Genomic DNA, 12,022 nt, shown 5'->3' on the forward strand with positions numbered 1-12,022 from the left:
AGAAATAGTACTTTTCCAGCCACTGGATCCTATTCAAAATATTATGTACTCACTCCCCTCTACAAGTCCTAGAAGTTGATAACTGGAATTTCCAAACATCCCGCATATTCAACTTGTGTTGTGTAATGTAGAGTTTGTGCTGCCCGTGATGATGTGATGGAGTGTTTACACTGCACATGATGCAGTTTGATCAAGCCAGCAAGCATAGTTGTTGACCAGTTTGAAATCAAGTTAATTTTATTGGAACCATAAGATCTGATTTTAGTAAGAAACAATGCTCTCAGAATTTAGTGCACACACAAGTGATGCATAAAACCAACAAGAAAAGGGTGAGTATTAGTGAACTTCATCATTTGTACAGCAACTTAATAAAAGATGTAGGTCAGTTTTGGAATTACATAAGAAAAGTGCACTGATATTTTATTACATTGTAGTGCCTGTTTCAATTAAATTGTGCTAACAAAACAAATTTTATTAGAAATGCACAAAAGACTTTATATTGGTAGCAGTTTACAAGTTATGCTAATGCTTAATGGATTCAAGTACAGTACAGTCCAGTGAAATTATCGAACCTTCTGTAAGTATAGAACTTCACTTAAAACCTGCTTATCAGAATGTGCAAGCCCATAATAGATAAGAAGGAATACATATAATTGTTCAGTTTTAGTAATAGCTCTCAGCTGAGTGTCAATCAGCAGGTTTCAGCATGCTGAGCAGTAAAATTAGAGAATAATGGCTATCATTTTGCATTTCTACTGAGCATCTTTTACATTAGATCCGGTAGTACTGGCAATAGCTTGGATCACCCCACCCCACCACCACCAGCCCTTTCAAACACACAACCTGAGCCTGCTGTGATGCTCAGTCTGGACTGGGTAGCCATTCATGAGAGATATCCCCCACTCACTCTCCCATCAGGTGTGAATTGCATGCAGTGTTCTGTTTTTTGAGCGCCAAGGGCACTACTCCTATTCACATTCATCATCAGTTACGCGAAGTCTAAGGGCCACTCTGTGCGAAAGTGGGTCAGAAATCAAGTTAGATGTCCATGACAAACAGTGTTCTGGTCAGCCTTTGGTTTTGGCCAAAACAGTTGCGAAAGAGGACAAAGAAATGCTTGAAGACCAGCATATCACAGTTTGTGAGGTGTGTGAACAGATCCCTAAAGTGCGATTGACAAGATTTTGACCAGACATTTGCATTATTCCAAGGTGCATGTGAGATGAGTCTCCAACATGCTCACCAAAGACCATAAACAGTAACGTGCTGAAGCAGGCTATGGATTCCAGGAGCACTACACAGAACAAGGAAAGGAGTTTTGGGATTAAATTGTCACTGCTAATGAAACTTTGGTACACTACACAACACTTGAAACTAAGGAAAAACCAAAGCCATGAAAGTTCAGACAAACATTGGCTGGCTGCAAAGTGATGGCCTGTGTGTTCTTGGACAGAAAAGGTGTACATATTATTGTGCAAGTTGATGCCTACTGATACAATAATAATTGCTGCTTGCTACTGTGAGACTTTTAAAACAAGTGTGTCTTGCCATTCAGAATTGAAGGAGGGTAATGCTGTTGAAGGGAGTGTTTTTTCATCACAACAACACTCGTACTTAGACTGCCCATGCAACAGCTGATCTCCTGGCCCATTTCAGATGGGACATCACAACCTCTCGTCCCTACAGCCCAGACTTAGTACGTACTGATTTTCATCTGTTTCCTGAGTTGAAGTCAGGATGGAACACATTTCCAGACTGACAACAAGGTGAAAAACAACGTAGTAGGAGAGTCCTGTGCCAAGGTATACAAAAAAATGCTGCCGCACATGCAAATGTACATCGATTGCAGTGGTGATTATGTTGGAAAAATAGCTGAAAGTCCAGCCTTTCCATCAATATAACATTCTTTGCCAATAAATGCCTTCTCTAAACAAAAAAATTGGAAACCATGTTACAGACACACATCATATATTAGACATTCGTTTCTGGATAAGGTTAGTTCTTTTTGTTTTTCTGTGTTTGGAAATTCTGTATGTGTGTCCTTTCTTTGTCTTGCTTGGTTTATGGAAGATAAGGGTGAATGCATTGAGAGGTTGTCCTCTGAAGCTTCTAAATGGCCTTTGTCCTCTGAAGCTGACAAGTAGACTTCTGTTGAAGGAATGTTGAGCAAGCAGTAATTGACAACAATTAAACTCACAGTATTGTGTTTTTGTGAGAAATGTTACTTTTTGTCTGTCATGGCATCATACGGTCTTTCAAAATTGTCAGTAGGTCATACCATGGCTAACTGGATTCGAATGTTGTGAACCCATACGTCCATGAGTGTTTCTAGATTTAAAATTTCCACTCTGTCTTCACCCTCTCTCCTGGAAATACAGACATGAGTATATCCACAAATGAGCAATATGTTATGAAGAATACAATACTTTCTGACATTAAGGTACAACATTAATTTCTAATCCTACCTAATATTGCCTGCTTTTATCCACACCGTCATTCTCAGTTTTGTTCATTATTTTCCAGATATTTTTTCCAGGTACTTTCATCATTATTTTAGATGGTTCTAATTAGAGTCGCAATTTGACTTTAACCCTGTACAACTCCGTCTTCCTACTGTACCAGAACCACAACTTGAAACAGCTGCACAACATGTGTATGCCACATGGAATTTTTGGAATTGTGTGCAAAGCCAATGCTAATGACATTTGGATTCAGTGCCCCCCTCACTCTGAAAAGATAAATAACAAAAAATTTCTTACTTTACTCTGTGTAACTGGGATTAATTATTCTAGATTAATATTAACTGACACTGGAGGTATTGCAAGCAGTCAGATGGTGGGACACTTAAGACTATGACGGCATGCTCCCCTCTTTCAATGAAATTTTCCGTAACTTTTCAGCATTCTTGCATCTATCATTCTGAAACTATTCACTGAGGAAGAAAGAAAAAAATCAATAGATGTGGGTGGCCAATTCATGTTGCCTGACCAAGGAATCTCTCTCCTAAGTAGTCTACCATCGCAAACGATGTGCGACAGATAGCACCTTCTTATTGAAACCAAACCTCATCAGCATTAATAAGTTCAGTTCAGAGCACAAAAGTTCTCTTTAACATATTGCAGTAGCATTTGTTGTTCACCTTTAATGCGTTTCTTCTCTCTGGTATTTGTTGAGTTATGGTAGCAAACAGCTGTGAGATGTCATCTTGAGCAATTTCTTGACATTTTCAAATCATATGCTGTGTCATTCCATCAAATAATGTTGGCTGGAGGCTAGTATGAATGCATATCTCATCCCTTTGCATCCTAGGTATGTTCATCGAGTGACATGGTGAGAACAGGAAGGCCATTCGGATGATCTGTACATTTCTCAAGACATTTGTGGTGTTGAAGTGTAGTATGCTGGGTTGCCAAGTGTCACGAGTATCAGCACTGTGCATTTATAACCTCCTAGCTCCAATATGATCAAATATATGAACAAAACTTTTTTTCCCGCCCTTGGCAGTTAGGCTGCCCTGCACGACAGGCATGTTGTTGGGGAACAGTATCAGCCTGCCACTTCAACTCACTTCACAGGGCAGGGGCAAGAAACAGTTTTCTGGGCCCCAACATGCAGGCTGTCTTGCATGACAGGCGTATTGTGTTGGCATAGTATCGGCCTGCTTTTTCAACCTGCTTTGCATGGTGGCCTCTATGTCAGGGGTACATAAATTGTTTTCAAGCCCCTAATGTGTAGCCTGCCCCACATGCTGGACTTGTTGTGGGAGCAGTAGTGACCTGCTTTATTGGACTGTACTGCAGGGGTTATCTGTGCTGATGAGTATAGCGGAGGGCAGGTTGAGATGGATAGAGGGGGGCAGGGTGGACAGAGTGAGGGAGACGAGGAAATGGACAGAGAGAAGGGAGGAGAGGGAGATGTATGAGGCCGATGGAAGGTGTGGAGGGGTACTGGGCAGATGAAAAAAAAATGAGGGGGAGGTGGAGATAGGAAAAGAGAGGGGGGGTTGAGGATGTGGTTAGAAGGAGGGGGCAGGAGGATATGGTCAGAGATAGGGGGTGGAGAAAATCGACAAAGAGAGGGGGAGGAGGAGGTGAAGAGAGAGAAAGAGAGAGAGAATGAATAGGCGATAAATGATAGACAGAGAGACGTGGGAGGATAAGTTGGGCACAAAGAGTGGGAGGAGGTGGTGTGTTTAATAATGTGTCATATGCATCTGTGAGTGAAGCCACTGGGAAAAGGCTATTCAATAAACATAAAGGCTAGTCAATAAACATTTGGTGCCCCAGTGCCAGCTGGAGCAAAAGCTAACCAAGAAATGTTAAAACTAAATGAGGTTGAGTGAAATAAATTCATCAATAATACTTTTGTAGCCTATTAAAGAGCCAAAAATTATCTTAAAAATGGTTTGGCTACAATAACTCTTCATTTAAGATTTTCAGTTACGTGGATGTAGGAAAATTAACTCTTACATATGAGAAATATATACAGGCATCAAAGGTGGTGGGTATTGAAGAAGACATTGATAAAGATAATTTATATGAAGGAATCTGTATACTAAATAAAACTTTGGAACAATTACATCATCAGACTTCTATGTCAAACTCATTTTCATGCTAAACATGTTTAAACAGAGAATAAAAGCCCAAAATTTTTTAAAAAAGGTCATCAAAAAGATAATGGCGGCTCCATGCAGCAATGCTTATGTGGAAAAAGTCTTCAGTCACATGAATCATTTATGGTCTGATGTTAGATACAAACTGAGTGTTGATATGGTAAAAGCAGAATTATGCATTCACTGTCATTTGAAGTTTGTAATGTTCAATGATTTGTACCAAAAAGTTAAAAGTGACTAAAGTTGATTGAAAACTGTAACTAACAAGAATAAATGTAATTTCTAGTGTTTACTTACTGTTTTATTGTATTCACTGTCAGCTCAGCATATCCTTTCACCAGTCAGTGTTCTGTAATTTTGTCAGTTTAATCTGGCAACTCTGTTAGTATGAAATATTACATTACACAGGGTGATTCAAAAAGAATACCACAACTTTAGGAATTTAAAACTCTGCAACGACAAAAAGCAGAGCTAAGCACTATCTGTCAGCGAATTAAGGGAGCTATAAAGTTTCATTTAGTTGTACATTTGTTCGCTTGAGGCGCTGTTGACTAGGCGTCAGCGTCAGTTGATGCTAAGATGGCGACCGCTCAACAGAAAGCTTTTTGTGTTATTGAGTACGGCAGAAGTGAATCGACGACAGTTGTTCAGCGTGCATTTCGAACGAAGTATGGTGTTAAACCTCCTGATAGGTGGTGTATTAAACGTTGGTATAAACAGTTTACAGAGAATGGGTGTTTGTGCAAAGGGAAAAGTTCTGGACGGCTGAGAACGAGTGATGAAAATGTAGCACTGGCCTCCAAGAAGCCCTGATCTTACCACCTGCGATTTTTTCTTATGGGGGTATGTTAAGGATATGGTGTTTCAGCCACCTCTCCCACCCACCATTGATGATTTGAAACGAGAAATAACAGCAGCTATCCAAACTGTTACGCCTGATATGCTACAGAGAGTGTGGAACGAGTTGGAGTATCGGGTTGATATTGCTCGTGTGTCTGGACGGGGCCATATTGAACATCTCTGAACTTGTTTTTGAGTGAAAAAAAACCTTTTTAAATACTCTTTGTAATGATGTGTAACAGAAGGTTATATTATGTTTCTTTCATTAAATATACATTTTTAAAGTTGTGGTATTCTTTTTGAATCACCCTGTAGTGCTTGAATGTCATTAAGTACACTTGAATGTCATTAAGTACACTGGTCATGAAGGGTATGACAATAGCATTTACTGTTCTTGCCACATACTGCAAAACATTTGGCCTTCCTACAACAATTATCAAATCATTTCTGTTGTCATGTCCAATAGCTTGCAACACCATGATTCCAGGAGTTGGAGAGGTATGGGTCTCCAATAGTCATTGCTTTCTGTGATAATTTTTTATCAGGCAATTTACAGACACATTGGCATTGATGTGGCTGTGACATACAGAATGAAGACTTATCACTGAAGACCACAGAATACTATTCAGTGTCCCAGTCGACTAATAGTTCTACACCATGCAAGTCATTGTTGCCAGTGGACTGGTGTGGAGTGATGCATGGTAATTTGAGATCTAAACCCAGCACACTGTTCCCAGTTGTTCCTGGTGACATGCTGCCTCTAACTACGGTCCAGATTGTTTGCTGCTTTGTCTGTCCATTAGTCAGAGCTAGCCAAACAATCCTGTGATCTTTTGTGGTGTAGTTCTTATAGAAGGATATGAGCCACTCTTATTGCCACGATGTTGTTTTGATTCCATCCCATCCCCATTCATTCTGCTCTCACCACAGTACGTGTGAGCTATCAATATGATCCTCCGGTATTCTTTATACCAATGATTTTTTGAAAGAAATGTTGGATTTTACCTTTGTCAAAGTCCAAAAGATGGGATATGCATATGCATATTCTCTGGGTTTGCTGTATTGTAATCTCTGTGTGAAATGTGCCACTAACTTTACACACTTCCAACAACCATCATATACCAATCTACATCTGTAGGAGTGGCTCTTTTTCAGTGTTGAAAATAAGCTCATATAAGAATGAAATTTTAATCAAGATACCCGCAGACATTGAAATTCTGGAAAATCGGTTTAGTAGTGTTTGGAAAAAGTGTTCATAGTATAACAGGGTCCTTTGCTGTAAGTGTGTAATTTAAATTTGTTTGGATGTTGCACTGTTCAGTAGAAATTATGCCATTTCCTCAACATGGTAGTGCTTTCAGTGGTGTGTGGAGCATTATGCACATACAGGAGTTGAGCAAAAATATAGAAACACTACAAGAAATGCATGTTGAACATAAGTGCAAATTCTAGCCAAGCCTGCAGTTTGCACTGTCACATTTGAACACGAATGGAAGCTGCGAAATGTCCTCAATATATTGCAAGTGTCAGCCGCAGTCCGAACACTGTTCTTTGTAGTTGTAGGTGCATTATGTAAAAGCTAAGCGAATTCAAATGTAGGAAAATTGTTGGTGCTCTTATGGTGGGTGCTTCTGTAATCAAAGGAACCGAAATGTTTGGTGTTTAAAGAGGCACCATATTGAAGATTTGTACCACTTTCAAAAAAGCAAAAAAACACCCTCTGCTCAGTCACAACCCATATGAAAGTGTGTGTTGAGTGATCATCACAGAAGGTCATTGAAGAGGATTGTGAGTAAAAGTAAGGAGACAAGAGCTGCGACAGTAAGTGCAGAATTGAATGCCACACTTGTGAACCCTATCAGCACCAAAATTACATGAAGGGACTTCCATAATCATGGAGCTGAAGGGCGAGCTGGAATTCCCAAACCACTCATCACTGATGCAGATGCCCACAACAGCAAAACGTGGTGATGAAGCGACAAAATCTGGACTATGGAGCAGGTAAAGAAAGTCCTTTGGTTGGATGAGTCATGTTTGACACAGTTTCCAACTTCTTGTTGAGTTTACTTCCCAATAGGAAAAACATTATGAGGGTTCAGTAATGATATGGTTAGACAAGTTCTAGTATTCCACGGGCTCCATGGTTTCTTCACAATGACACATTACTGCCAAAGAACATCTAACCATTTTGGCTGAACAAGTCCACCCCATAGTATGTTTGTTCCTGAATGGTGATGCTGTGTTCTAAGATGACAGCACCCCTGTTCACAAAGCTGTCATAGTCCAGAACTAGTGTTGTGAGCAAGAGAATGAATTGTCCTCACCTGGTCACCATAGACACCAGACTCCATATCACTGAGCCTTTGTGGTCTATTTTGGAGAGGAAGGTGTGTGATCGCTATTTACCTCAATCATTGTTACCTGAACTTGCCACTATTTTGCAAGAATAATGGTATAAGATTCACTTTGAAACTATGCAGGGCCTGTATTTGTTGATTCCGAAATGACTGGAAGCTGTTTCGAATGCAATTGGGGTCGAGGGAAGTGTTTGATTCCAAATTTGATTTTCTATGTGTTTTTTGTGGTAGGATTAAATGTGGTGGTGGTGAAAGTATTGAGTTTCATAGTGTGGATCTGTAGTAGCTGTTGACCTATATAGGTCAAGGGAAGTTAGATTCCAATTTTGAATATCTAGGTGTTTTTTGTGATAGGATTAAATTTCGATTTTCTAGGTGTTTTTTTTGTTGTAGGATTAAATTTCGATTTTCTAGGTGTTTTTTTTGTTGTAGGATTAAATTTCGATTTTCTAGGTGTTTTTTTGTTGTAGGATTAAGTGTGGTGATGAAAGTTTTGAGATTTATAGTGTAGTATTGGTAGTTGCCGTTGACCCATGCTGGTCAAGGGATGTGTTCGATTCCAATTTTGATTTTCTAGGTTTTTTTTTTTTTTGTGATAGGATTAACTGTGGTGGTGGTGAAAGTCTTGAGATTTATAATCTGGTATTGGTAGTAACTAAGTTGCTGTTCACCTATATAAGTCAAAGGAAGTGTTCGATTCCAATTTTCATTTTCTAGGTGTATTTTATTCCAATTTTCATTTTCTAGGTGTATTTTGTGATAGGATTAAGTGTGGTGGTGTTTGTTTTGAGATTTATAGTGTGGTATTGGTAGTAGCTATTGACCTATATAGGTCAAGGGAATTGCTAGATTCCGATATTGATTTTCTAGGTGTTTTTTTGGTAGGATTAAGCATGGTGGTGGTGAAAGTTTTGAGATTAATAGTGTGGTATTGGTAGTTTCTGTTGCCCTATTTTGATTTTCTAGGTGTTTTTTTGTTGTCGGATTAAGTGTAGTGGTGGTGAAAGTTTTCAGATTTATTGTGTGGTATCTGTAGTTGCTGTTGGTCTATATAGCTTGAGGGAAGGGTTCAATTCCAATTTTGGAAGTCTAGGTGTTTTTCTGTTATAGGATTGCATTTTGATTTTCGAGGTGTTTTTTTGTGATATGATTAATGGGGTGGTGGTGAAAGTTTTGAGATTTATAGGGTGGTATTGGTAGTTGTTATTGACCTATATAGGTCAAGGGAAGTGTTCGATTCCAGTTTTGATTATCTAGGTGCTTTTGTGGTAGGATTGTGGTGGTGGTGAAAGTTTTGAGATTTATATTGTGGTATTGATAGTTGCTGTTCACCTTTATAGGTCAAGAGAATTTCTCAATTCCAATTTTGATTTTCTAGGTGTTTTTTTGTGGTAGGATTAAGGGTGGTGGTAGGGTTAGTTTGGAAATTTATGGCGTGGTACTGTTCTTTGCTGTTGGCCTATATAGGTCAAGGGAAGTGTTCGATAACAATTTTGAATGTGTAGGTGTTTTTTGCTGGTAGGATTAAATTTTGATTTTGTAGGTGTTTTTTTGTTTTACAATTAACTGTCGTGGAAGTGAAAGGTTTGAGTTTTATAGTGTGGTATTAGTATTTGCTGCTGACTTGTATATGTCAAGAGAAGTGCTCGGTTCCAATTTTGAATATCTAGGTGTTTTTTTGTGATAGGATTAAATTTAGATTTTCTAGGTGTTCTTTTGTGGTAGGATTACGTTTGGTGGTGGTGAAATTTTTGAGACTTATAGTGTGGTATTCGCAGTTGCTGTTGTTTTATATAGGTCAAGAGATGTGTTCGATTCCAATTTTGAATTTCTAGGTCTTTTTTTGTGGTAGTATTAAATGTGGTGGTGGTGAAAGTTCTGAGATTTATAGTGTTGTATTTGTAGATGCTGTTGACCTATATAGGTCAAGGCAAGTGTTAGATTCCAATTAGGATTTTCTAGGTGTTTTTTTGTGGTAGAATTAAGTGTGGTGGTTGTGAAAGATTTGAGATTTATAGTGTGGTATTGGTAGTTGCTGTTAATCTATATAGGTCAAGGGAAGTGTTGAATTCTGATTTTGATTTTCTAGGTGTTGTCGGTTGTAGGTTTAAGTGTGGTTGTTTTAAGATTTGTAGTGTGGTATTGGTAGCTGCTGTGGACATATATAAGTCAAGGGAACTGTTCCATTCTAATTTTGATATTCTAGGTTTTTTGTGGTAGGATTAAGTGTGGTGGTGGTGGTGGTGAAAGTTTTGAGTATTATAGTGTGGAATCTGTAGTTGCTGTTGACATATATAGGTCAAGGGAAGTGTTCATTTCCAAATTTGATTTTCTATTTTTATTTATTTATTTATTTTTATTTTATTTTATTTTATTTTTTTTTTTTTTTGGTGGTGAAAATTTTGAATTTTATAGTGCGGTATTGGTAGTTGCTGTTGACCTATGTAGGTCAAGGGAAGTGTTCAATTCCAATTTTGATTTTCTTTGTGGTAGGATATAGTGTGGTGGTGGTGAAAGATTTGAGATTAATTGTGTGGTATCGGTAGTTGCTGTTGACCTATAAAGGTCAAAGCAAGTGTTCGATTCCAATATTGGCTTTTTCTAGGTGGTAGGATTAAGCGTGGTAGTGGTGAAAGTTTGAGATTTATAGTGTGGTATTCGTAGTTGCTTTTGACCTATATAGGTCAAGGTAAGTGTTCGATTTCAGTTTTGATTATCTAGGTGTTTTTTTGTGGTAGGATTAAGTGTGGTGGTGGTGGTGAACGTTTTGAGATTTATAGTGTGGTATATGTACTTGCTGTTGACCTATATACTTCAAGGGAAGTGCAACAAACTAGTCTGAAAGCTTATGACTCAAAAAAAATTAGCATTACATTTTAGATACAGTATCTGTATTCCCTTTTCCAGCTTCAATTGCTGCATTTTACGTATATTTCCTTCCATCAATAAAATTTAGTATCTCATTTCTGATTGGAGGGTTTCTATTGTGCCTAGTCTTCTTGCCTGCTTGTTCCTTTGTTGCAATCACTACTGCTATCATCTGTATTGTACTTACTGTATTACTCACACCATTTACAGTCAATAGTTGCCTTATGCTCCCTTTTGATACTCTTCCTCATCAACACATTTAATGACTGAAATTGGCATCTATGTCTTATCCCTGTATTTGTTTAATTTAACCGTCATCTAAGGTAGATAAAAACACATTCCAAATTGTCAAAAAATTAAGAAAATTTCTCGTTATGAAACTCTACAATGCGTTCACCCTGAAAATTCTCCCTGTACGTAGTGACTGAACCACTGGTGATGTTAATTCCTACACGTTTATCTTTTAAAATGTAAAGTTTATTGATTTCCATACATTATTTTTAAAATTTGATTTTCACAATTAGATTAAGCCAAAACACAGTAGCTAATCTGAATACTGGGAGTCTGATAGTGTTAGTTTCAATAATCCTTTAACCATTGCCAAAAATTTACCATTGGAAATCATAGATTGCTAGACTCTAGCAGTTCTAGATGCCCTTGGTGCTATTACTGATCAATAATATAAATTCAGAAATACAGTGAAATCCAAAGCAGATCATATGCAAAAAAGAGCATTACAGAAGTCAGAATTATGTTTTATTCCTAATTAGAGTTAGAAGACAATTTGTAGTGCACCTTACATTTGACTGTGAAAAACATCACCCAAACAACAGTAAAAATACAAATGGCATTTCTATCACTATCCACAGTGGGTAGTTATTTTTTCAACAATTTTGGAAATGTAATAACAACTTGATGAGAAACTGTATATGTTATACATTACACTTTTCACAAAAAATGTCTCAGTATTGATGAAAATCAATTAGAGGTCTCACAAACTGCAATATGAAAGGAATACAGTTGCAATTTCTTGATACAGAGGGTAAATTACCATTCACTAATTAACTCGTAAAACTTATAAAATGTACTTGTGCAGTAGCTAACTGGTGCTCAAGTGCATACAATCACTCCTAAAACAAGTTAATTATACTTGTCACATAGTTCAAGAGCATACTACGAAATGAACTGAAAAAAAAAAAACAATATTTAGTCATGTTTCACTGATTGTCTCATAAACTATTCTTTTATTTATGTTATGTATTGTTGTAAATGATGCAGTTGTTGTGTCTAAATATTGCTGTGGATACTGGAGGCAGATTTTGTACCTGCTGCCAGAACTAATATT

Source organism: Schistocerca serialis, chromosome 7 (assembly GCF_023864345.2).
Source record: "Schistocerca serialis cubense isolate TAMUIC-IGC-003099 chromosome 7, iqSchSeri2.2, whole genome shotgun sequence".
NCBI lineage: Eukaryota > Metazoa > Arthropoda > Insecta > Orthoptera > Acrididae > Schistocerca > Schistocerca serialis.